The sequence below is a fragment of the Paralichthys olivaceus genome, chromosome 14, assembly GCF_024713975.1.
Source record: "Paralichthys olivaceus isolate ysfri-2021 chromosome 14, ASM2471397v2, whole genome shotgun sequence".
In the NCBI taxonomy this organism is placed as follows: Eukaryota; Metazoa; Chordata; class Actinopteri; order Pleuronectiformes; family Paralichthyidae; genus Paralichthys; species Paralichthys olivaceus.
This window is the reverse complement of record NC_091106.1, coordinates 9,178,438-9,205,987: the sequence shown is the minus strand read 5'-3', so window position 1 is coordinate 9,205,987 and position 27,550 is coordinate 9,178,438. Positions and strand designations below refer to the sequence as shown.

The 27,550-nt window shown below is 40.2% G+C and overlaps 1 long non-coding RNA gene across 2 annotated transcripts in view; it reads left to right on the top strand.

The window, feature by feature from the left end:
- LOC138413706 (uncharacterized) overlaps window positions 1–23,422 on the top strand; it is a 30,267-nt gene extending 6,845 nt beyond the window's left edge. For both annotated transcript variants that reach the window (XR_011246119.1, XR_011246118.1), the window contains exons 3-5: window positions 7,685–7,839; window positions 19,904–20,061; window positions 23,313–23,422. This is a non-coding gene — a long non-coding RNA (uncharacterized lncRNA). The remainder of the gene's footprint in view (window positions 1–7,684; window positions 7,840–19,903; window positions 20,062–23,312) is intronic.
- The last annotated feature ends 4,128 nt before the right edge of the window (window positions 23,423–27,550 follow it).

Below are 27,550 nucleotides of genomic sequence, written 5' to 3'. Positions count from 1 at the left end.
GTTTGATATTGATTTATGTTTTAATTTCCAAACAGGATTAATCCCTGTATTTCTCACCTTAGCGTCTCTCCTCTGAATTTGATATCATTAGACGCAGTTTCCCCTTTTAAGATATGAGGGGGAAATTATTTTGAAGGGTCCATGAAAGAGATTTCCTACCTTGAATACAGATGAATGGGGAAACGGTGTATGTGGGGAATAAGTTGCCCACAGCTCTCAGTGGGGCATCTCCATCTACATTGCTTTCATGTGAATGTCATATAAAATGGACCTTCCTTAAACTCACGATGAATACTAATCTATATGTGAACTGCTTGCCTGTTTCTAGATGATGTGCCTAATGTTTAATTTCTGCGTTTGGATGTTAATTAAAATCTCAGTAGAGTCCAGACGGCCCACACCAATCACAGGTTTATTATGACTGGCCTACAAGAAGTACAGGTTGTCCCTCCACCTAGTGGCAATGCTAAGGACAGCTCCTCAGTCTTCAGCCACACTTACATGGCCCCATCCCCACTTCCTTCACCCCGACCATGTTTTCCCTTCACTGACATATATTTGATTATAAGCAAATATGTGTCCATCAGGAGACAGACAGGTCCTTACTGACGTGTAGTATTTGCTTGCTGTAATACTCGTGCTTATGGGGGAACTCATGTCATGCTGTGCTGAAGCCAGTTGTAATGCAGAGCTATATTTAAACTTCCCCTGGGGTGCCATTAAATCATGTAATTTCTTCGTCAGGCCTGGCTGACCTCATTTTAATAACCACATCAGACAGCTGTAAGAAGAAATGTTAGAAAAGGAATATTGAATTCTGTATCTACTGCGTCATCTTAAATTAGCATTTTACATTGTAGCCCCTTTTCAAACATTCTGATCATGTGAGACTTATATAAACTCTTTATGTTTTGATGTTGGAGTGGCAAGTGCATGACAATACGGGTTATGGTATGCATGTGTAAGTGTTAGGATATGCGTAGCTCTGCACAGCGCTCATTCTGTTTGGATTCTGATGCATAAAATGGCTGAATGGATGTTTTTTTTTTTTTTTTTTGCTTTGCTGGTGATCAAAATACAGAAAGTAATGGTCCCTCAGCTAAACAGGATATAAAACTCTAATTGTGTTTCACTGTATTATTTTTGGGAAGACAGAACACGCTTTGTTTTAGAGCCTTATAGACCATAACATTCAATTAAGCTTTAGGTTCTTTTAGCTGATAAGTGAGTTTAGCACTCGTAACCTTGAGTGGGTGTTCACATCCACATGGGGATGGAAGATTCTCCTGTTCTCCTCAGACGCGAGCAGAAGACGAGGGGTGGAGAGGAGAGAAAAGACACACTCGAGACAGATATTTATAGAGAGAGTGGGAGAAAGTGAGATTGTGGTTTGAAAGGTTAAAGTAAGAGGGAGCGGCAGAATGAGTGACAGAGATGTCGTGTGAGACGGGGAGATGGAGGAGAATAAAGATAAAGCAGAAGGATTCAGAAATAGATGATGTTGCAGACATTACCAGAGGCTGTGTGGACCCTGCCGTAAATCTGTGTCTCTGTAGGTCGGGTTGGCACTTTATTGTCTGTGCTGATCCTAATTGTCCTGCAGATACTGTGAATGAGTCACCGAAGGGCTGGAGAAAATATCTTCTTGGGGTATGTCCTGCATTTATATGCCCATTGTTTTCCCCCGACTGCATCATAATCTTCCCACTCTGTCTGCTTTACAGTGCTGATGCTAATAACAGATTATTAATACTATGGCAGAATCTGAAATATTTATACACAGCAGAACTCATAAAAGTATCTGAGTTTATTAGCATAGCCAGTTTAAGTGAAATGGGCTTTTTCTGAAGCATTATTAATGTTGAATATCTCATACATAAGTCAGAGTATGAAGTCTTAATATTCCCATCGGGGTAGAATTATTGTCACTAAGCAGACAGCTAAACCACTAAATCACCTCCTCTGAAGTCAAATTTAACCAAATCTGTAGCTCGCTCTTTCTGCTTTGACAACTGAGGGAACCTTTTGTTCCAGGCACCCAGGAATCTATTGGCCTTATGACACCACATCTCTGCAAGGCTACTGAGTCCCAGTGAGCGCCCCCAGCTGTAATTACTGTCTCCTATCTATTGGGATTGTCCCCACCAGGCCCACTGAGACGCTGCACTAAATCTCCTTGATGTTGTCAGTTGGCCATCCAGGGAGGTGGCTGGGCAGCCAGGAAAAGGCAGGGCCTCCTGGAAGCTAGCTCCTCTCCAGGGTGTTTGATATATGAACCGACATGGGCTGATTTTAACAGATGGTCTTTCATCCCACACCGGTGCCTCCTGAAGTCATTGTCATGCAGGGCAAACGTGTCCAGGTGAATAGATGGGAGTTTGCCGTGTTCACGATAGGATGGAGAAAATGTTGCCTCTTTGGATACATGGCTGATGAGGCACACGGAGCTTATAGAGGCAGGACTGTCAAGAAAAGGAGTAAACGACGTTATGAGGAGGGAGGTGTTAGTCACAGCTCAGGTGTTCCACATTGTCCTGTGGCATGTGTTTTGTGAGTGCAGGTGATGTATGTATATTATAATTAGCTTGATCCATGATTTTTTTGCCAGGAAGATGTTGTCGATACAGCGCCAACACACGTAGTTGGACATGTTAAACTAAAATATGATTGCAACACTCTGATCTAAGATTTCAAAGATGGAATAATTTCCCCAGACACAAAATACTTTCTCTCACATTTTGTTTTCAAATTTTAACGTGTTAATAAGCAGCATGTCTCGCCAAGGTAATCCATCCACCTGACAGGTGTGGAGAAGGAAGATGCTGATTATACAGGGTGATCATTGCACAGGTGGGCCTTGGGCTGGTGGTCACAATAAAAAGCCACAACAAGATGTCAAAATTTGTCGAGCGTCAAGATGCCACAGATGCCGTGAGCCATGAGGGGGCGTGCGGTCGGCATGCTGATTGCAGGAAGGTCAACAGAAGCAGTAGGCAGAATTGAATGTCCATTATTCAACCGTCAGTCGTCTGAGCAGGTGTTTCCAAGAGTTTGGCAGCACTGTGAACCACCCGCATGCCAACCGGCTGCGTGTCATCATCCCAGCGTGAGACACCAGATTTTAATTTATATAACAATCCATGATTGATGGGTATATGGATGATTGTTGCTGTGTTTCAGAAAACATAGAAGTAGGAATGTTACCAACCTCCTGCTCGAAAAAGTTCTAACACCGACCAAAGAGTCCCAAACTCTGGGAAAATGTATCTACCACGATTTCATGGAGAAGCAGTTGTCTGACGACGTCACACAACAATGGCGGCGCTCATGGAAACATGCTGTAGATACTGTTGCGCCTGTCTACCCTCTGTTGGACTCCTGTTTCCTCGTTTGTGAGAATGAGTAACAGTGCGTGTGCATGTGTTCTCTCCCCATTATGTCTTGGAATGTGTTTCCAAGTAAGTGCCATAAAATAAAACGCATAATGGTGTCTCTTGCCTCAAGCGTCGTTTTCCCTCCCCTTCTTCGTTTAAGTATGAACAGAGGCTGCACTGGTCACAGTTGAATTGTCTCATCATGAATAAACATCAGCGACTCACAGTCAGACATGTTTGTTTATGTTTGATGTCGTGCCATCAGAAATTTAGATTCGGAATATCCGACTTTTCTCGAACTCAGTATTACATTATTTGTTTACAGTCCATTAACAAGTGTTCAAATCTTGTTGTGGTGTAGACTGAGCACATTGTTGAATTTTTGTCTGGGGCTTTGTTTTGAAAAGGTCCTTTTTATAAGACATGAGATTGAAACTGAGAAGGGCTGATGATGAAAGACTGGCTTTTAGTGTTTTTTTAGGTAGTTCTCCAAAAATAAGTTGAAAACATTTCAAATCAACACATGGCTTTTGAAACTAAGATGAAATGGCATTTATAAGCGGGACAGGTTTGAAGATGGTTGTTAATTGCACAACATGCCACCATTGTGGATTTCAAAGAAGTTAATTAAAACCTGACAATAAAGTGACACTGAACACAGCATGCAAAAACATGAAACCATGAGAAATCATACACAGTAAGATCCATTATGTTTAATCATCCACACCACCACCATGCATATCAGCATGTCAGCCCACAAGAAAAGTGGGACCAGTTGTGCTTTGAGCTGGTCTGCCATGCTGTCAAATTGGCATTACGACTTAAAGTGAAAGAGAAATAAAAAAGAACAAGAGAGACAGATCGCTGAAGGGGCTTTTTTTTTTTTCCTTGAAAGCCCGCTCAGTCGAGCACAGTCGTTATGAGATTATCAATCCACATTACGACACACTGCTGTTCCACTCATTTACAGCATGCTGCCAGTCCTCACATGGGAATATCACAGTTACTGTATTTAATATTCACATTCAATATTTGTTATTCTTCCAGATTCCACTGGAGAGGAATGCTAATAAGCTTTATAAGCCATGCAGGGCTTTAACTCCTTGTCACTGCACTGCAGGTTTTATCCCGGCTTGTGCGAGTCAATGCTTGGTGAGAGCTCGAGTCTCAGGCCTCTGATTTTCCTAAAGCTGGGTGTAAATGCAACTAGTCGTGCAAGCTTGGGGCGCAGGCTTTAAACCAAATAATTATTCAAATTTTTGAAATGTGTAGAGGACGCTGGAGCAGGATGGTTATTAGAACCACTATCAGCAGCAGGAGTTCTGGTGGGCTTCATAGATCGGAACAGTGACAGCCCACTTTTAGAAAGGCTCCGGTCCCGGAAGAAAATTTCTCAATTATTTCTCAGTTGATGTTTCAGATAATCCTTGTAAAAGGAGTTTTCAAGTCTGGAACCAGGCCGACTATAGCTACGAGATTAATCATGACCATTAAACATTTAAATCGCAGCAAAGAAATTATTGGAAAACAGAAAAAAGTCAAAGGTACAAACTGTGTACACAATTATTTGTGAGTGAAGGAACCACACATCCCATAAACCACTGCGAATATCCCCTTTCCAACGACGTCCTGAGGTTTCTTATTAAATTTAACCTTGATGTTAATAAAGTGATGAAATATATTATAGTTTGTGTTTTGTTTGTATGTTTATAGTATTTCATTGTGGTAAACATTTCCATAGTAACAGTGAACTCCACCAATCAGAGACTTTGCTACTTAACCCAAGGATTGTGGGTAGTACCTACTTGATATTGAGAATAATGTATGTTTTCTTAAAACCTAATTGATATGATTGAACTTGTGACCTCTGCAGGTATGACGTTGTTATTTGTTCTTGCATCGTAGTTTGTGGTAAGTGTACATTGGTTACAATATGGCTGATTATTAGAATCTCGATTTAGAAAGTGAATGGGAGTTTTTTCTCCTGGAACCACGCTGTTGAGTTCTATAAAGGCCAGTCACATCAGCTCTTCTCATGTAATCCACAAAGCAACAGATAGCCCATTTGACCTATTTGAACACAGACATGACATTCTCTGTGGTCTTTGAGGTTTACGGTTCGCTTTGCTCTCTGTACTTTCTGTTTGGAAAATTCCCAGAGAAGGATCGGTCAATACAAGAAAACTCCCTAAAGCAAGGAAATGAGTTAATGGTTTAATTTAAGACTTTGGAAGAGAGATCAATAAAACACATGGATGCATTCAAAACAGTATTTCTCCAATGTATGTCATGCCCTTTAAAAAAATACAAAACTAATAGGAGGTGGGCTCGATGTTTACCTATTTAAATGCAAATTTAAATTACCACCTATTAAATAGTTAGGGAAGACTAAATGAGGGATTGACTGAATCATTTATGTGACTGTTAACTGTTAAATCATACTATTATGTATGTGCTGTAAAAGTGAGAATTCTGGACTCTGTCTCTGGACACCTGCCATTGTGTCCAACTGTTTCTGTTATTTTATCTATACCCCATTTATATCAATGAAGGTCGGCTTAATCACAAAGGCAATACAGTTCAACATAAAAATTGAACATTGTAACATTAACATTGGATTTATTGAAAAATTGTACTAGATTGCATTAGTTTTAGCTAGATATAGGTCTTATTAGCTATCTGATGCTACATAATTGGTTGACGCATCATGATTAACAGCTTAGACTGAGTCCCAATAAGTTGGGTTAGGGTTAGTGAGACCTCTATACTGGGTCTCCAGACCATAACTGCAAAGACCTGCTCCAAATGACATCACCAGCCCAACATGGCAGCACTTGTACCTGGGAAATCACGGTTTCATTTTTGTACATTGGGAGGAAGTGGAGCTGCATCGTCCATCTTCATATGGTCATTGCAAAGAACCCAATAATGAATTACCACCTAGAGTATATATTTGTAATTATGAGCAAAGGCTGCAGAGTATCTCTCTGGAATTTATTGTTTAATTTATTGATAAATCTTACCTGGGAGAGGCCATGTGCTTTGAAACACCAACACACGCCTGGTAGTCGAAAATATTTATTTTCTATTGATTTTATTATTATCATTATATTATTATTGATCACATATGAATATTATCATCATATATGATTTTTAAAAACATACTCTTTAGTTCATTTTAAATCACTTACTTAGTTATTTTAGTCGTTTTTTTTTTTTTTACCTCTACTGGACTGAAGATATCAGTTGACTAACAGAAGTGAGTGACGATTTACATCCTTGGGGCGCTGCAGTAAGCGTATTGTCTCATTTCCTGTTGCCGGTGTTTTTCTGTGTGACATCGCTGCTCTGTCTGTGCCGTTAATTAACCTACTTTTTTCATTACAGAAGCTCATTACTTGCTGTTCATTTAAACTTAGACTACCACTTATTGCCCTCTCCTTCTCTTAGAAACTTTCTTGATGATCTCACAAAGCAAGGATTCCAATAATCATAAAAATGCTGAATATTGACTTGCCAGATCGATACTTGGTCAACCTGTTGACTGAATTAATTAGGTAATAACAATTGTTAACAACCGATTGAATAACAATATTTTCCAGTATTGAGAAGTGCTGATTGCAGTCTTGCATGAGCTGGATTTCTCTGCCCTGACTTTCGTTCTGCAATGAAAAAAAGGGGACAAGAGACAATGAGACTGATGGCGGCTGGCTGTGACACTGGTGGCAACAGGCTTGTCTGTCTGAAACTGGAGGCAAAGGGGGGAGGGTTGAGTGCTAGGGGAAGGAGGGGAAAAAAGGAGAGGTGAGTGACTGATGGGCATGTGTCAACCCTAATCCTATAGTAAATGTCGAGGGGGGGGGGGGGGGGGGGCATGTGTGGCTCGCTAATTAGGGCGAAATGTAAAAGTTCATGTCAGTCATCATCATCATCTTCACTAATGTGTTTGGAGGCAAAAGGCAGCTGAAGCATAGAGTTGAGTGATTAGTCAAGAGTTGGGGGAAGGAGGCTTTTCCATACCAAAAATGTTTATTGGGTTAAGCTCGTACTGATGGTACCACACTGTGCTGCTGAACACAAAGGCGTCTGCTTTAATTATCTGTACATTTAATTTGCAGTTTCATTGCAAAACCCTGTGAGATCAAGCCTTAGATTGATATGTCTTCTTCTTTTTTTGCACAACCCGTCCATCAGTGAATCATTCCGGTAATAATTGCAATGCAATTACATGATGGTCATAATAAAGTACAGATCTTGGCCTTCCAGCATTTACAGTTTCGCTCTGACCTTGAGTTGTTCCCTTCTTTCAGAACCCTTCATGTGACGTCCTGAGGGAAATAACACTGGGAGGAGGAGAGCAGGATTCTGCATCTGGAATTGACTGTGAAATTAATGGGACACCCATTATTCCAGCGCGCTGCTTAACCAATGTGAAAAGCTGATAGTGACAGCGATAACAAAGCAGGTAATGAAATAGTAGGCGCTCTTTTTTGCAATCCTCCCTGACGGTGGAATAACTAACGCTGTAGCTGTGGTTGATAATTGTAGTTTGTTGATACAATGATTTCATTGAAAATAATGAATTATACTTTTTTTCCAATATAAATTAAACATATAATTCAACTTGATTTACCATTTAATTAGATCAACATTCTACTAAAAATGTCCAGTCTCTTTTAATGTTCAATACTGGCAGTCTGTATTTCCCCAGTATTACTCTGGAATCTAACGATCCGAACAAGGCCAGTCACTTATATGGTCTAATTTAAATGACTTTTAAGACCTGTTAAGATCTCATTTCCATAACCTTCTAACTGGGAAAACAACATCAATTATAGGACTGGTATTAGCATGAAGTGACACCCCTGAGCCGCTGTCATGAAGCAGGTGGGTAATTGGCCCTGAGCTGTACAGTAGGAACTCTGTGGGACTGTCCTTGTCTCGTGATGGGGACGCTGGCCGCTCCACGGGGCTCGCTGCCCTCGGTGCCAGATGTAGCATTTTCATAATTAACCGAGTGAGATGTGTGGGGTCAGAGAGACTGTACTGTAACAAGCTCTGCAGCAGCCACGCTCCTACTTGTATAACAAATGTGTCTCTCCTCTCCAGACTGTTTGCTCTAGCACTGATTTCATCATGTGTCCAGTATGTAGATGATGTTTGTATTTGCGTGCGGGCAGTGTGTTTGTGAGAGAGACAGAGAGTGTTTTATTGCTGAGAAAGAAAGTGGACTCCAGAGGCCTCCTTGGTGTTAATTGAGGTGTAATGTGATTTGTTTTGCTGGTCCTTCTCGCAGCCCTTCCCAGTCCATTGAATCAGGTCCCCTGCGATTACTCTCTAATGGCCTCAGTTACGTCTGTGTGCTTTAAACAACCCGCAACTGCCGAAGATAAAATGATAAGGTTAATGCTGCAATGACACTATGCAAAGTGAATAACAATTGAAACAGTCTGTCTACAGCACCACTGCAGTTTATTTAAGACAACTGTCTATAAACACAAGGACCCTATTCAGGCAGATGCAAAGCCAAAGGGCTGATGCTCCTGCAATAACATTTGCTTTTGGTGCATGTCCTTTTTTTTTTTTTTTTTTGCTTATGTAATAATTTGATCCACTGAGTGTTGCAGGTGAAGTTGTGTAAGAAAAGAACCAATCAACAAACAGCATGTGAGAAAAAACCTTTCCTGAAGGACACTGCAAGAGTTCTCTCTTAAAGTTCATTTAAGGCCTGTGGTCATAACTCACTGTCATGCACTGAGCAGTTGTGCACTACAATACTACAAGTTGGTGATATTTTCAATATTGTCATTTGTTTTAGTACTAAAAAATTAGAATAGAAAAACCTGCATGTGTGTGTCTGAATGTAATGACAGTTACTTGTAGTAAATCACGTTATTTTAATCTCTCAATTCAAATTTTTTAAACCAAACTGCTGTGTCCTCAACAACACCTGTTTTGATAGTGAAGCAAAAAACTTATTTTAAGACTTTAGATTTCCATACATCATATGGTTTGGTTGAACCATCCTTTTCTGGAGTTTGCATATCTTTAACTTTAACCACTGGTGTGATCCATTGATCATAACTCAACCAAAATACATGACACAGACTGTTGGGAGACAGTTATGATAATTTTAATGTGTAATTTTTATAAAGACCCCAATATTCTGGGGATTTTCATGTGTGGTAGTGTGAAATGAAAAAAAGTTTTGTTACATTAGGAAATGAATGAGAGCTCAACAGGCTTGCGGTGGTGGCTGCAGGTTGGGGTGTCATGGTTCCATTAGGCTGTGTCAAAATAAGAGATTGTGGACGTTTGTATCGGAGCTTTAGTTTCAAGATCGTTACCTTGTGCTCATTGCAGCATGTGAGCAGTCTAGGCATTATAGCGGCATAGCTTAGGTTCAGAGCCCCAATTATAAGAGAGAGTTTTAAGCCTGACCTTTAATGTATGAAAGCATGTCTGCCTCCTGAACCCAAACTGGGAGCTAGACACTGGAGAGGAGCTCCATATTTTTGGAAATTCTAGGAACTACAAATCTGCACTTTGAGAGCTTTAAGATGGGCTAATACGCTGCCATGAGCTCTTTAAGATAGAATGGAAATTGGTTATTTAGGGCTCTTTATAATGAGACAGTTTTTGAATTCTGATCAAGATTTTACAGGAGCCAATGCAGAGACACCAATATTGGAGAAATATGATATCTTTAGTTACTGTCATTACTTGCACTGTAGCATTTGGTATTGTATCATGTGCCTCAATACCATATTCAATAGCAACAACAGGCAACAATGGGATTTTCTTTTTCTACCACGAAAGGAGCAGGCTACCAGGTGCACGTCTGGAGGGAATGTATTTATTTATTATAGGCAGGCGTGTTTATGTGCTGAGCTATACCTGACTAAACCGATTATTCTTGAGTGACCTTTCTGCATTGGTGCCACTGCACTGAATTTCATGAATGTTTAATGGAAAGGCAGGCTGTTTTGGGCCTGCCAAGCTGGGTTTACTGCCTGACAGGAACATGCTAACTCCAAGGCAGAGTGGAGGTTAAAAACAGTGGCTGCTACAAACAGAGGGCACCAGACACAACCTGTGACAAGCAAACACCCCTTAGACCCACAGAAGGCAGGCGAGTATCAGATGTGGGCGGCATGCAATTATGCAGACACAGACACACGCACAAATCCCCACTCTCACTTTGTCTCTCTCACATGCACATTTTCATCTCACATTTTATCTATTTAAATTGCATCTGCAGCCTTGTTCAGCTTTTAGAGGGACTGTGACCCATGAATTAATGCCATCAGATATCACTCAAGAACACCACCTAGATAACAAGCTAGATAGCTGGAATGACAAATAACAAGCTCAGGCAGAGAGAGAGAGGGAGTTTGTATAGAGAACAAGAACAACAGGATGTTCTGCTGGTCAGTTATCATTACAACAATGTCTTTTTCACAGTCTAGCCCAGTGGTATTCCGTTTTTCATACACGACCCTCCAGTATAATCAGGCTGGTTTTCTCCTGTACAGAGCAAATTAGTTCGTAAAAAAATGATGCATTCGGTGCAAGAACGGCAAAAACATCCTCTTTAACCTGACTCTGGACCTTCTGATTTTGGGTCCAATTTTGACTCTCACAAAAATACTCAATAACATCCATCCAAAAGCAGATCGTATCACCAATGCAGACAATTTAATCGTAAAATAATAGTCTCAAATAATTATTTTTATTTTGAATATTATATTTTTTCCCCCACAACCATCTGGCGACCCCCTAAAGTTATCTTGCGAAGCTTGTGGGTTGAGAATCAGTAGTTTCGCCCAGTCTGCATCCACTGACACTTATCTACCACAATCATTTGTACTCTAGTCATAAAACAAGTTGAAACTGATATAATAGAAGACAGAAGACAGAAACAGTGATAATCTTAAAAGATAGAAAAGATAATGAGGTTTGAGAATGAACTGAGATTGCACATGAAATGTGTGAAAGAGAGGCGCCGCTCTTGTGGGTGTAACAGTTGCCTTCTTTATTTAAATAAAACACCCCCACCGGTTTGCTGATGCCTTGTTTGACTATGATTGAACAAACAACAGACCTTTACTTTCTGTTTGCAAGATAAACACAATCAGCTCCTCATATCTGTCGGACAGCATCCCACACTTCCATCTTTACGATGGAGACAGCTCAAAGGGAATACCAGTCAAGTGTGTCATGGAGTGTGAATGCATGAGAGAGAGAGAGTGAGAGAGACTTAAACTGCCTTCAACACCATGGAAGTGTGGGGAACTTTTTACTCCACTGAAGACTTACATTTAACTGCCGGGTGGCATGACAAGATGAGACCTTCGGCTCTGAGGGAAGAACGAGCTGATGAGTCAGCTGCACAGTGGATGGCATGTGAATATGATTTTATATCCATATTCTGTCGAGCTCCTGCATACTCTCAGTGGTCACTCAAGTTTGCAACTTAAATACAATATATGTCAAAGTGCAGAAAGTGAAACAACAATAAGAAGGAAACATTCTGGAGGTCAGATGCACCTTCTATGTTTTTTTTATATTATGATGAGTGGCAATGTAATTTTGCATAGTTATTTTTCCATCTGCACAAAACATTTGAGTTGCAAAACATGTTAGACCCTAAAGTAGGGCTTGGCATCAATAGCAATGCAACTGAAGTCTGATATATATCAATATCTTGCTGAAGAAGTTAATCTTAAAATAAATAATAATGTGACATTTATCATCATAATTATGAATATCTACTAATCTCAAATTTTTTATCTTGATGTATTTTTTCCCGTTGCCCAGCTCTACCCTAAACTTTCTCAATGACGCCTCACTACTTAAAGACTCAAACCTCATCTTGAGGACGCATCAGTTCCCATAAGTCCCATTACTTCTTAGGTGCCAGAAGCAGTGAAGAGGGAAATAGATGATAGAGCCCCTTCTGTCTGGACTGGGGATGTGATGCAGAGAGTGGCTCTCATTGATAATGCATCAGAAAAAGAAATCCATCAGGAGCATGAAGCAGACATTTATGCATGAAAGTGCCCGTGGCCTCTCGTTCCAAACATGTGGCCACAGGCTAAGTGGGGACGGTCTTCTGCAGATCGTCACCTTGTACAGTAGCTGCAGGTCTCAGGGACGGAGCAGCTGCCCCGGACATCAGTCATGCCCAGTTCCAGACATAAGGATGAAATATTCATGAGCCGTCTTTTACAATAGTAGATTCAATATTGTTTGCTTATGGCGGCCTCCACACGTTTTCATCCTCACTCCCCTCCACACACATCATCATATCTGCTGGCCCACTTGATAGAGGTTTCAGGTGAAAACACAAACCCAGTGTGGAGTGATTACTGAGTGTGCTCCTGCAGAGGAAGGAATGGCATTTCTCTCTTTGTTGTGCATCTGACCTTTGGAAATATCACAGATTAAATCTTTAATTATTTATGAAGGCCATAGTTGTGGTGATGGGAGAAGAGGGGGGGTGTTAGCACATGCGATGGGGCATTCTTACATTAAGAAAAAAGGCGTGACTTTTTACCTGTAAAGGAACCAAGACACACAATATTTTACACACTTTCAACAATCTGTCCTTTCAAATTTTATGATTTAGATTTGAAATTCAACTTCTTTACATTGGACTCAGGCAGGGACATGTGCTGCACTCTGTGTAGTGAGCTTCAAAACAGCAACCCTCAGATCGTCCAAGCTCCTCACATCACCCAATCTTATGCTGTAAATGTTTCTGACACATTCATTTACACATAATCAAATAATCATGATGCACAAAAAAAGCTAAACAAACAACAGAGAAAATAACTTAGCCATATGGGGGAAAAAAAGGTATTTCCCGGGAGAATGGTTTAACCAGTGTTTGATATGCAAATTCTCCTTTTCATGGGAACCCCCACTAAATGTCAGGCAGAGACTCTGGGGAGTGGCTGAACATTTCAATTAGAAAGCGGTAACATGCATCATTCCAAACAACCCATGAAATGAAAGGCATCATTTAGATTGATCTACAGCATCTGTGAGAATAAATCAGAGCAGCAACCTAATAATGCAACACTCCAGGGTGTGTCTGCAAATTGCAGATTGGGGTTCGGAACAGTATCTGCATAATGATGTTCCAGCTGATGAAGTTGGTGATCAGTATTTGGGAAAGCGGCTGCTGTCACTGTGAAGTTAAATTCTTAGATGTTTCTCGGAGGGAAGAATCTTTGGCTGTACCTCTCTGTATCGGCTGAATTATGCTTTCATTATAACAAATTAAGTTTGTTTGTCTTTGCATCAAACTATGGTTAAAGGCAGTAAAATGATTTGTCTGCACTCCAGATTAACCTTCTGTGGTGTGGCAATTTTTAGGGAGTTTGCAAATACAACCCTTGTTAGACTTTGTAATTGTGCGTTTTCCAAACATTAGAAGTTGCTGACTGAAAAGTCTGTTTTCTGAGAATATCCGCAACAGCTTGTGAAGGCTTCTCTTAATTAGTCAATATCCTAATTGTTCTGATTTGGACTCATGACAAATTGAACCAATGACTTCTTTGTTGCCTCTGAAAGTGCTTTTTGAGAAAAACAAAAAACAAATCTTCCAGCAAGTTAGAGGAGTACTAACTTCCCTCATCCAGAACATTTTGTTTCAAAGTCAACTTCTAACTTTTATTTTCTCCACTGACAGCACCATAATTAATATACTTTGGCACAAAGCTCTCACACAATTTGATGGGTGACGGCGTTTCATATAAGCGAAGGTTAGATGGATGGATTCTATTTTCATCATTGGACAGTCCAGAATAATGTGTCAACACAATCTCATGGGATAAATAACACACCACCTTCAAGTCTACGCTTTTAAGCTCTTTGTGTGCCATTCGATGCATGTGTCATATAACAGTGTTCTGATAAGGGTTAGGGGTAACATGAATTGACATGTGAAAAGAAAAAGAATAATTTTGATAACATGTGAAATGATATGACATTTGATACCAGGCTGCCTTAAAGAACAGATCTTTTTTAGTCCTTACTGTCCTTACAGCAGGAGGACTTTCTTAACATAAAAGAGCTGACCTTAATTAAAGATGGGCTTGGTAATTGCTTTCTGTTACTATTTGTCAAAATCCTCCTCACCTACAGATAGCCATCAATAAATACAGTCACCTAAAGCAAAAAGCAAAATAACAGGGGCCTTAGCTGGACTGTAATAAACACGTCTAATCATTTCAATCAGTTCAAATGAAATGATTGGCTGGCATACCTGTGTGTCACCAACCAAACAATGTGCACACAATTGTATATAACAATGTAGGTTTTACTACAAAGTGTAGCCTGCTCTTGATAGATGGATGGTTCAATAGATGGCTAGATGAACTTTATTGATCCCATTTGGGAAATTGCTAGCTTTTCCAGGATTACCAACCCTAGCTTTAAACCGAATGTGAATTCATTTGCCCACTATGACTAATGCATTTGGCTCTACATTAGTGACATCAGTGCAAGAAGAATAAGCAATAACCCACAAAGTCTAATAACAAACATTTCAAGAGCACACGTTAACCTCAAGAGGACAGTTCAGCACAATGTACTGTTGATGCCTTTAGACAGGTTTAGCTCTGTTGCACAGCAGATTGCAAGTAATAACTTACACTGTATGACAGAATCAAGGGTTATATTAATAACTCCCACTGAGAATGACCTAATTAACTGACCAAGGAGGGGTTGAGATGTTTGATGGCCACAGCATGAGGGGTTGTGCCACCACCTCCGATTGCACAGTTTGCCCTGTTTTTATATAAAACGCCCATGTGGAAAGATCTGTCTGAGGTATTGAAGTTTATTAATGAATAGAAGACAGAAGAAAGTAAGAGTTTTTGCCTCCATGTAGAATATTTGATATTTCTTTGCAGTACTGCTTGGATGATGAAGACTGCATGTTAGCACAATAGATGCTCTTGTTTCCTTTCGGGTGTTCTGTTCAGTGTGCTCTCCAGTTGCACACTTTACTGGTTACATTTTGATAAAATTTCTGCTTGGTCACAATGTTCTGTCACACAGTGTGACCACCAGCAGTTCTGCTCTGACTGGAATCTGGGTCAGTCTTTTTTGCTTGCTACGCCGCTCAACATATTCTCCAGCATCTAACGCGGATGCAAATGTAAGATGTTGAAGATTAAAAGAATTACTTGGAATTTAAAAAAAGACTGTATTTAAGGCTTTGGATGACCCAGTTTCCAGGCATCCATCCAATGGCTCAGATGCTGTGGAAGCTTCCGAATGTAGTATTTGTGAATTCTCAATGCACCATGTACGCATTTGTGTTCGGGCACAAGTGTGTTTATGTTGCCTACATATGCACACATGCATGCAAACACTTTTTTGTGTTTTTGGCTTTTGCTTGTATGCTGTTTTTTTTTTTTTTTTTTTGCTGGAGTTGGTTGGTACACATTCTCAGATCTCATCAAAAAACAGTGACCTAGATATAATTAACCCCCTCAAACAGTATTTAACAGTAGCACAGCGCCTGTTCTGTGTGCTGAGTTTTTTAGAGATATCGGACTCCACTCAGTATGTCAACACACAAGTCAAGTGCTCCGAGGTGATGGAATAAATAAGCGTGTCTCAAGGCAGTCTCAAGTCTGACAGGTACTTAAGGCAAAACACATGAATTTTTGAAAATAAGACCTTGTCTGGTTGTTGATGTGAGAATCACTTATTGAAGAGCAGAGAAACAATTAATGCCCTGAACCGTAGCTTTTGCATCTGCAGCAGCATGGCACAAAGGTGCTTGAGAGGGATTCAGATTTCATTTCTACTTGCTGAGCCATGGTAAGACATCTTAAGGAGTGATTTTCCATTGGCTAAACAGCTTCGCTCATCTCCTTGGAGCTAAATGAACACTCAAATCACATGCTGCTTCTAAGAATCTTCACCGATGCGTAAGATACTGATTACACTTTGCCTTTAATATGATAAACTGATTTAATTTGATTGTTCATTTGCTCATGCATATAACTATAGAATACAGTATGTGCGAATGGGAGGTTGACACATCGATGCTGTAGTTATTATGATAATAAGCCAACGTTAACCCATTTGTGTTCTCTATCCTATATGATCCGATCAGTCAGTGTTCATGTTCTTCACATTCTCATGAGATGGATTTCCTCTGATGACTTCTTAGAAGATCAGGATCCTCTCAGTAGAATATCAGCGTGAATATGAATATGAGAGGATCATCTGTTGCTCGCATGCTCACAATATGTCAAGATGTGGCTGCTTAGTGGAAAGAAAAAAAGGAAATGGGAAAATTAATTCAAGCACATGAAATGAAGACTGATGTGATTACAGGCAGAGGAGTGATGCCACTTTGAAAAGTAAATGATCAACTCCTCACAATGATTAAACATAATTACAAAGGTAAAATTCACAGGATTTCCAGCAGCACAGCTCAGTTGATGTAAGCCATCTCAAGCTATCTCAAGCTTAGTTTTAAACAACAAAGTGAAAATGGAAATCAATGGAAATAAAATGGCTCTGACTTGGGGACTGGTTGGCTCAACTGTAAGAATATTCTTGTGTTAACAGTGGGTGGAAGTCCAGACTTTTACAAAAAGACTATTACCATCGGGTATTCTGACGTTTTATTTCAAGTACTGAAATTCAATGTGAATTTTGTGGCCATGTACAGAATGTAACAGAAACTGCTTTGCACAACTAAGCTTTAAGTTATACAAATGCACTAAGTAGCAGATTAGTCTCTTTTTTGTCATAGATTCTGCACAAAATACTGACTTACGCTTCTCACGCTTACAAGACAGCATTGTTCTGCACAAAGCCTTTTTCCTCCCGCTCTTCTCCTGCACAGTGCGGCAGTGCTGATGCATACTTTCCCCATCCTCCCACTGGGAGGTGGAAACCAAGAGAAGGGAAGGATAGAGATGTAGGAAAAGAAGGAGGCAGTGAATGCAGAACGTAGTGAACTTCAATAAACGCAATGTTCCCATCTTCATGTTCTGCAGATCAGAGTTTCCAGTTTTTTGTAGAGGAAATGATGCATTAAAAATCCATTACCCATGACATTCTCAATAGTGTTTCTAATAGTTGATTAGATGATGGAGTTATCATGCAGAGCTGCACACTGTAGTTCTAGCAGGATCTCCACATGCTCATTAAACCTTAGATTTAGTTTAATGAATTCAAGCAAACTCATACAAAATATGCAACTAGAAAAAGTATTTCTATTATGTAGCCAAAAGTAAAACATTGCCTGATGGACTTTTTCGAGAGTAAGAAGAAGAAGATTGGGGCTTCCCAAAAATAATTACATTAAAAAGGTGAATACAATTATGATAAAATGTCTTTACTCTGTCGTTGTCAGAATGGTTGTGAATCCTGCTTGCATACATTCCTACCCTGGGGCTTGGGGATTACATGTTCTGCGTACATGTTAAAGCCTCTAAACCCTTGCTTCTGCAGAGCTGATCTGACTGCACAATCATCCCCCCTCAGTCGCAACTCCACTCCACCGGCCATGAGGCCTCCATTCTCCCAGGATGTCGCCCACTTTCTTCCAGATCAGCAAAGCTCTCGTTGCCTGCAAAGGTCGGACCATGAGTAAATTTATCAGCTTGCCGCTGTGTACACAGGATCATCTGGGAGTTGACCCTCTTGCTCACCATCAGTTCATGGACTCAGGCATTCTGACTGGAGTGAGGATATTTCAAAACATATGTCTCTATTTTTATTAATCAGCTATTTTTAGACAAAGAAAAAACACGTGCACACACACACACTTGTTTTAATTAATCCTGCCTTGAACCAAGGAACACAGGCCAGAACATATTCAGTTAGCCACTGGCAGGTTCTTTACCCTCACCTATCGTCATTGCCTCATATTTCAATATCGCACAGAGGTGTGCCGCCAACGCACTGCTGACACATCAAAGGGCTGCGGCAAATCCACACTCCTCCTTGGAGCCTCACAGCTATGTCACAGCCGTTCATGGTGTAGGCAAGACAGGCGCAGGGAGAGGCCAGGCATGACTGAAGACCTTAGCAGACATATTAAAAAATGGATTCTCTATTTCCTACTTCAGTGAGTTAAAGCTATCCAGTGCAGCCCGTGGGTAGAGCTTGATGCTTTCCTGGTTGAGCGTGGCATGGTTACCTCGGAGGGTCAAGGAGGGAGATGATCTGGATCATAAGAATGTAGATATGTGAAGTTTAAGTGCAACATTTCTTCAGACTACTTTTTTGTGCCTAAAGTTTTCTGAAAATGCTACTGAACCATGTTCTCTGTCTATGAAGTCTGTCGGTGCAGCACTGTAATAGAGGGGTCGGGAACCTCAGGGCCTTAGGGTTGTACATGATCTACGAGGCAATTCATAAATAATAAGCAAGCAACTCAGAAATAATATGTAACATCGAATAGTAGACTAATGTCAGCTGAAACAAGCTATGAGTGGCATCTTCATCACTACGATCTGACACCCGACCAAGAGGTATCAAGCACCTTTCACAGATACAAAAACACATAATTCTTTAGATCAGTAAATAAATACACAATGAGATATGAAATAAATCAAAAATCATAGTTGAATCATAACTTAAATCAAATAAGGACAGAGAAGCACAAAATTAGATATACGTATTCAAAAATTGTATGTCCTGCAAAGGATAAAAAGTGAAATGGCTGCATGATAATAAAGTTTCCCCACCCCTGATAAAGTGGAAACAAGTTTATTTGCAACAGGAGCATTAACATAGAAAGTTCATGTTAAAACTCATGTGCTCATTTGTTCCTTCTGGGTTTTTTCCTCCCTACTGCCGCACTGTCACGCCCCCTCCCTTTCGCCTTTACTGTTGAGTTAGGGCTGTAATTGAATTCCTGTATCATGTCTTTTTCATGAGCACTTGCTAATTAAGAATTTAATTATGGTTGAGAGCAAAACAGGCAACAAAACCTGCTCATGTTTTAAACATCTTTGGACTTGCCATCTCTCTTTCTCACCCCCCTCACCCCCTCGTGGTCTCACACTCTCCCTGCTTCCTTTCATAAGTGTGTTTTCGGAAAGTTTTGAGGTGAACTGAAGGTAAGACATGCTAAGATGCTAATCAGAATAGACTATACCAGTAATTCTCAGGAGTGAGTATATGCGATGCATGCATGATTAAAGAGATTTAGGATCTTGGACCATAACAAAGACATTCAATACATGTTGATGTTATTGTATTTATAGACCTATTGTTTGTAAAATTTTAGTGCCTAAATCTCCTTTCCCAAAACATATAACGATAATATTATATAATTTAATTATAACAAGATGAAACTTTATTTGTATCTTGCGTTTTACTTCTCTGGAAATACTACATATGACATTGTTATTTCTCTGCTGGCGCTTTGTACAACGACTGCCTGAAGGATAGTTCCCCTGCCTTGGTGGGGGGGGTCTCCATTTCACAGGTCCATCTCGTTCACTGCTGTACCTTTTCTGCCTGTCTCCATTACACAGACCCACTAGTGTTGTCTCTGTGGACCAACTCTCCAGCCGCCATTTGTCACAAGCAGATGTTTCGGAGAACCATGACCTCCACGTGTGGTTGCAGGAGAAATGGGAGCTCTGCACCAGTTCTGATTGGAACCCTGTGGAGCAGAGAGGGCACGGTCAAGGTGAGTAATACTAGCTCCTCTCAGGTCCTTAGGTCAGCTAATCTCCCTTGGCAATCAGGGAGGCAATAGAATAAGTGCAAGGTCCCTGAGTGGGGCTGTCCAGGCCCTGACATGGCAGTGATGGGGCCAGACTGTGACCCATTATCAGGAACAGCCTCTGATGCCTCCTCTCACATGAACTCACAGAAACATATGTCTACATAGTAGCAAAAAATATGGTGCTAGAAATCCACTATTTAAAGAAACTATATGCTTGTCATTAGGACTGTAACATAAACAATTAATTTGAACTAGCACTAGTTACATCTTATATTTATTGTAGAGTAAAGTCTCTCTGTTGGAAAGGGACAATACACTGGCATTGAAAACATGCTAGTTTCTGTGAAGGTCAGGTCGCACTAATGAGCTGATACTTGACAGGAATAGGAGTTAAAAATGTGCAGTTAAACTTGTGGAGAGTGACGACAACATCGACTAGAGTTGTTCACATGGGAAAGGCTGGACTTTGGATGGTTGGATATAACAGAGACAGATGGAATTAAACTGTCTTTGTGAGGTGTTGGGTGACAGATGCAATCCTCAAACAGCTTTTCTTAAAGATATTTAGTGTTTTGATTGTGATGGAGGAGAGCGGATTGAGATCTGGTGACCATAAAACACGATTCACATAATTTCTATTCTAATTGAACCAGTCACGGCACATGCTGTGTATGTAACAATCTGCATTCAACGAGTTACTCTGCATATTTATTCTTTAATAGCACCTTAATTTCTTTACATATTTTTCAGCTGGCATTGGTTGTCCCTTTAGAAGCTAATATGACTTTTGTTAATTTTCATTCTAGATAGAAAATAAAACGTTTAATGATCCCAATTGACATTATGACCATTACTGTGGTCGTAGAGCATAATAATCTATTGTTTGAATCATAATGTGCTCATCTGCTACATGAATGCTTGTGCACAACATGGTGATGTGATGCATGCAATGCATGGGATGGAGTTTCTTCCAACTGCAAAGGGTGTTAACAGTTGGTGGCAGTAATGGTTGCTAAAAGTAGCAATACACCAATAAAAGAGAAGAAGGCCGCCAGCGAGTGCAAATGACACAGAGCTTAGAGCGTTCAAAAAATCTTTAGTTGTGAGGTAGGAAATGTCTTTGTTAGGCCTTCAAGATCCACACTATGCATCTTTAAAAAAGGTTAGGAAAACAACTGTGTTTTTCATAATTAAAATTGACAATCTCTCTTTTTTCTCCTGCTCTCCCTGCTATTCTTACACACACACACACACACACACACACACACACACACACACACACACACACACACACACACACACACACACACACACACACACACACACACATATACACACCTTCTGATTTGGCTGCGGCTGGCTGTCCTCAGAGAGGAGTTTGTGCTGTCACCTCACACCTTGCAGGTCATGTGTTATTACAGTCCATTCTTGAGTTCCCAGAGGCACAAGTGAAATGATTTCCCACTGGCCTGTTGCATATAATTTTTGCTTAAATTGGAGAGAAGCGGAAAGAGACATAGAAGATAAGGGGACCACTTAACTGTTGGATGGTACGTAATGAGTCACGTTCATGCCAGTGTGGAAAGTACTTTTCATAAATCTAACCATAGATGGTAATATCGGAGAAGCAAATCAAGTATTCACTGTCTCTGGATAAGGATGACATGAAAATAAATCGGGCTGTGTTTAATGTGTTCTCACATATGATGGAGAATTTTCAGTTTGCATATATAGCTGTATATAAAGATTGACAATGCATCTCCACTTCCTCCCGCTACCTAGAAATGAACCCAAAATATCCCAGATTCAAATGCTTCCAGCTTGCTTATTTGGAGTCTACACAGTAGTGATCGGGGATGGAACCACAGTATTTGAGTTCCTGCAGAAATACAGTATGCGTACAACCATGGGCCAGTCTCACCCTGCAGTATGCAGTCACTATATTACAGTAATTGGACAGATCTATTTTAGATCTCACTTCATTTTTATTAGCCTTACAGAGGAGGTTATGTTTTCAACTTTGTTTGGACAAAAAGTACAGAACAGATTTGAGCCAAATCCCTCCACTTGAGGAAAAACTGTTAAAAAAACATTTGATTTTGGCACTTATCCAGCTGAAGGGGTGGATACAGGATTTTTAAAAATGATTTCCTTCCAACATTTCCAGATAGGATGTTCTCCCCTTGACTGTGAGGGTTTTCTGCAGCTACTCCATCTTCCTCTCACAGTCCAAAGACATGCTGATTGGGGTTAGGTTAATTGGAAACTCTCAAATGACCTTAGATTTGAATGTGAGAAACAATAATGACCTGTTCATTGGTGTGCCACACCACTTGCCCAATATCAGCCTCATTCCGCTCAACCTTCAAAGGATAAGCGGTATAGAAAAACGAATGGATTTCAAGATAAGACATTTTCAATTTTTTAAATTTATTTCTCAAAATAATGTTTTAATCTTAATGTAAAAATACAATACAATACAAACATATTCATAGTGTTGAGATCTATGAGTTTGTCCACTTTAGTGCCGTTCTAGTTTACCTCCCCTTCTAACTGTATTAGCTCAAATATATTCAACAGTACTTGTCTGCATTACATACCTTTTGCATCACCTTTGTGGTAATAATTACATTCACAGTGAATTACCCAGCTCAGATAAACTACAATAAGCAAGACAAGACAGAATAGCCTTTGATATCTATTACAAATGGAGCTAAATAGCGAAATGATGATGTTTCTAACCACACAAACTAGATATGATTAAAATGAAACTCTCTCTCTTTAGAAGTAAATTACTGCCACATCTGGGGCTAAAGCAGCGTAATTTGCATTCTCAGAGAGGCAAGAGGAACTGTGGTGTGACAAATTACTCTAATGATATGATATACATACTGTAATTCATTAAAGGATGCATTTTCTGAATAATATTCTAAATTCCATAATGAAGATAATAAAGAGCACTCATCCCTTTCTCCTCCAATTGCCATGCACACATAAACTGTGGATGTATAATTAATATGTTCTGAAATCAGTAATTAATAGAAAGGTTGGCATGCACATAATTCTGCGATTTAATCTACTAAGCCTTGGATTTCAGAGTCAAATCACTCTGCCGTGAAACCACTTTGAATTTTAATTTGTCCTTTCACGAGCTGTTGTTGGAGTTTACATCTACACTTCTCCCTCACGTTGTGTATCTCACTTTGGCTTAGGTTTTAATGAAGAGGCTGGAGCTGATGACGATTCTATTTCCCAGGACTTGATTCAGCTGTTTCTCCATCTGGCATTGGAGCACCTGGGGTAAGCCTTCCTCTGCAAACTGCCTTTCCCTGCCTATTCCATCGTCTCCCTGTGTAAAACGGATTTTCCATTTTTGTACGCTTTGTTTTTTTCCCTTCTTCATCTTTTTCTCCGCTCTCTTCTACCTTCCCAAGCATGTGTGTTGATTTCAACCAAGCACTTAACATATGTAAACAACAAGAGCAACGGCAACAACCAAAAGCAAACACTAAAAAACGATGAACACCAGTACATACAGTATTTCTGTAGGTTTAACAGAAATCTCGCATTGAGGAAAGTCTGAATAGCATCTTAAATCTTTATACATTTACATTACATTTGCTTTTATAGAGATAGGTATGTTTACTGTTTGATTTCCCCCACGAGTGTGAGCACCGAGCACTGATCTGAAGACTAAAATTGGAAACTACCAAAGTGAACAGCCTGAGAGGCCAGATTTGATAACACGGTGTAGCACAGAGCTCCTCGGCTCTAATGAACACTACAGATGTGTCAAGCAGGGGAGGAGGGGTATGCCAACAGCAATGTAAACAGCAGCCAATTACCTGCCTGGATGATGATTCTTTAGTCCTGCTTAGTGCGTACACGTGAAGGGGCCAGTGCATCTGCTGCTAAACCCAGCACCAGTGTGTACACACATTATCAACCACTGAACTTCTGTTATACATGTTGTTATACCGTTTTAACATAGCATGTTATTATGTATACATTTCTCTGTGTAGATTTATCAAAATACTAATAATGGTGTACGGTCGTGGAAGTAATGTGTGACACTGAGAATAGCTGTGAGCATGCTCACACAAACAAACACACACCCAACAATTGTTTTTTTCTTTAACCTAGAATAGGTTTATATTTAAATACTTTATATTTACAATTGGAGCTGGTCTTCTTTACGGAGGCCACCATGTTTGTTTTTTACAGTAGCCCAAACTGGACAAACTAAACACCTTTTCAGTTTTTATGACACCTGAAGGCTCCCACGGGTTCTCTTTCATGTTTGGAAGAGGAGGGTGATGTGAGGGGTATTCAGCTGCAACATGTAACTTCACCACTAGATGTCACTAAATTCCACACACTGAACCTTTAACCCTCAAACAGCCCTTTAAAGTGGGACAGGAAGTGAAGACCAACACATTCTCATCCTCACATTCCCAAAATATCCTCACTCCATAAGGTCATGGCTCAAAACAGTCCTCACTAAGATATCTGTGCAAGTGCACACTACAAACACACACATACACACACACACACACACACACACACACACACACACACACACACACACACACACACAGAGAGAAAGAGAGAGACTTCTAGCATCTGGTTGTTTCCTTATTTCAGCCTCGGGCAGGATTGGCTGATTGCCCTGCTGTTGTGTAGATCCTGTATAGTTTGGTTTTGTTCTTTATGTAAGAGTTACACAACAGATGTACCGTACTCAATAAACCTATTGCCTCCACATTTTGGAACTTTCAGTTTTAATGTATTCACACAATGTAGGAGCCGTAACTTCTCTCAAATAGACACTCCAGACTCTACTTCAGCACATTCAAATAGAAATATGACAGTGGATTGAACACTAAAGTCCCAAATCTCATCTTAAATATAGGTTTAATTAAATCCTAACCCTAACAGTGAAGGAGACATAGCTCTGTTAGTCTGCAAAGATCGAGAGTTCATAAGTGGAATAGATACACAGGTGTCTCTCGGACATCACCATCCAATCTGGTGATGCTCTACCAGAGTTTGACTGTAGCCACCTTTGGGTCTCCCATGTTGTGGGGTGTCTCTGCCTTCTGGTCTTCAGTGAAATGCTGCTCTTACATTCTGAGACTGAACGATTGACTGCGCGAGTTCAATAGGACCCATACATCCCATAGCCATGACAGAACAGTAGGTATAGGTCATTAAGTCTGTCCATCATCACTTCATTGAACATTGTTAAAGAACTCCACCAGTTTCCTTTTTAAATTTATTTTTATGAATTGAAGTCTGAAATTTCTAGGTTTGTTTCTTGTGGTGAAGTTATTATAAAGTCTTTTCCTGATCGTTAACAAGAAGACATTTTTCATCTCAGAGAAGGGTCTTTACCTTCACTTTGCAAATAATTCTCTGGCCATCCACAAGACTAAGTGCTAATGTGGCAGTCAAACCTACTACCTTTGATATCTCGCTGATAGATTGTTGCCTAATTGCTTTATTATTATCATCTTCAGTCTTAATCTAAATAGCACCTCACATCTCTCAATCAACTCAGAGCCACACATGAGCTCTTCAGTGCAAGACGTAATGTTCTTCAGATCCTGAGGATAAAATTAAGTGTAACCAACCAAATATTTATAGTCTAGACTGCACCTGAGAAAATGAAGCTGCTGTGCACCAAGTCATGTTTTCAATAAGTCAGATTTGGCAAGCTTGTGCTGCCTGCTTTGATGACATGCTAATGCATGCATCGTTTTCTAGGCCACATTTATTTGGTCTTCTGGCTCTTACAAGTCTTGCGACTTCATCTCTCAAGTCTTGGATGAAGTCATTTCTTGAAAAAAGAAGGGAAGATGTTGTCCTCTCAGTGAAGAGGAAGAAGCAAACATGAATGATGTAAATTATATTGAACAAAGGTATAAAAAAAGGTAATCTATTCAGGTCTTGACATTTTGATGCTGTTATAAGGAGATGCTTTGTGTTTGGAGAAAAGATGATTCAACTCTAGGACTCAGGCTCAGACCCTAAACTTTAATATAACGTAGCAATCAGGACATTCATCTTACCCTCAGGTGCCACCCTTAATCACTGCTTCCCTCTCTAAATAGCTCATTTAACATGCTCAAATTGGAGGAATATAACTGAACAAACATTGATCACACAGGATGAAGAAATTGGGCTGAGCGAATGCAGGCGGCTTTCACACTGAGCCGGTTTTCCAGCAGGTAGTCATTTAGGGGTGGAATTAAATAGGCATAAAAATTCCTGAAAGGCAGTACAGCTTTCATTTAGTGTGGTCAGACAGTAATATATTGTAACATGTCTTAACTAACCTAACTCATTACAATAAACTGTAAAGTATTCACTTTCACGTACACAGTCCTTTGCTGATGCATGCTCCTGAATTGAGCAAATAAGAAGAACCTTAAGAGACTGTTTGTGGAGATTCATCTCTTTGGATTTTGTAAAAGTGGAATTCCTTCCCTGCTAGTGGAGCTAGTCAGCATGCTGTTGAGAGATACATGGGATGGCTACAATATCACTGACAGAAGGAATATGCCCCTCTCGAGTCTATAATCATATTTTGCTGTGGAATGTGGCAATTCTGATATGATGTAAGTCTGTTTTGTGCTTTCAGGCAGAAAACAGGTCTTATTGTCTCAAGGGTTCCTAGAGGCGGCCATACTTTATGGTGCAGAAAGCCTAAATCTCATCACCCTTAAGTGCTGAATTGCTGATATGCAGGTCAATGATGCCTTTGCTGTGTGTGGAGCGCAGCGCACCCAGATCCAAAGTGGCCTGACTTTAGTCTGCTGGGACAAAAGCCAGCACCCATCATGGCCTCCCATGGGTTTAAATTAGTCACATCCATGTCTGTCTGTGGTGTGAGCAGCCTCCTCGCTTCTACTTCATATGGTTACACTATGTCTCTAGTGGCGGGGATTACTTAAAGCCCAACCCACATACTGTACCAAGAAATGAGCTATCTTTGAAAATAACCTTGAGAAAGTAGGGCTGGAGGGAAGGGTTTTGGTACACTTGATTTGTCTCCTCTATAATAAGACTACATGATTTCACTTCTCCAGAGAGCATGTCACAGCGCAGTCAGTGCGGAAGTCTGCCCTCTAAAACTATTGAAAGAGCAACAATGCATTTCATGGTTTTGTCTAGTGTGCTGCAGTTATGTAAGCTCTGTTTTAAGCAAAAAATGGAGTTCATAGCCAGTGAGCTTATTAACTGGATACACATGGCATATCTTTGTGTTATACACTGTTAATATGTATGCACTGCCTTACTAGAGACATTTTCAAGAGGCGCCCCTTTAAAAGCCCTAAGGGAGGATTTTTGTTTATCAGGAAGTCACTGCACAACCTCCCAGCTGTGCTATAAAGTCAGGAAACAAACTAGATATCTGAGCTTCTATGTATGACTATATGTGTGATGA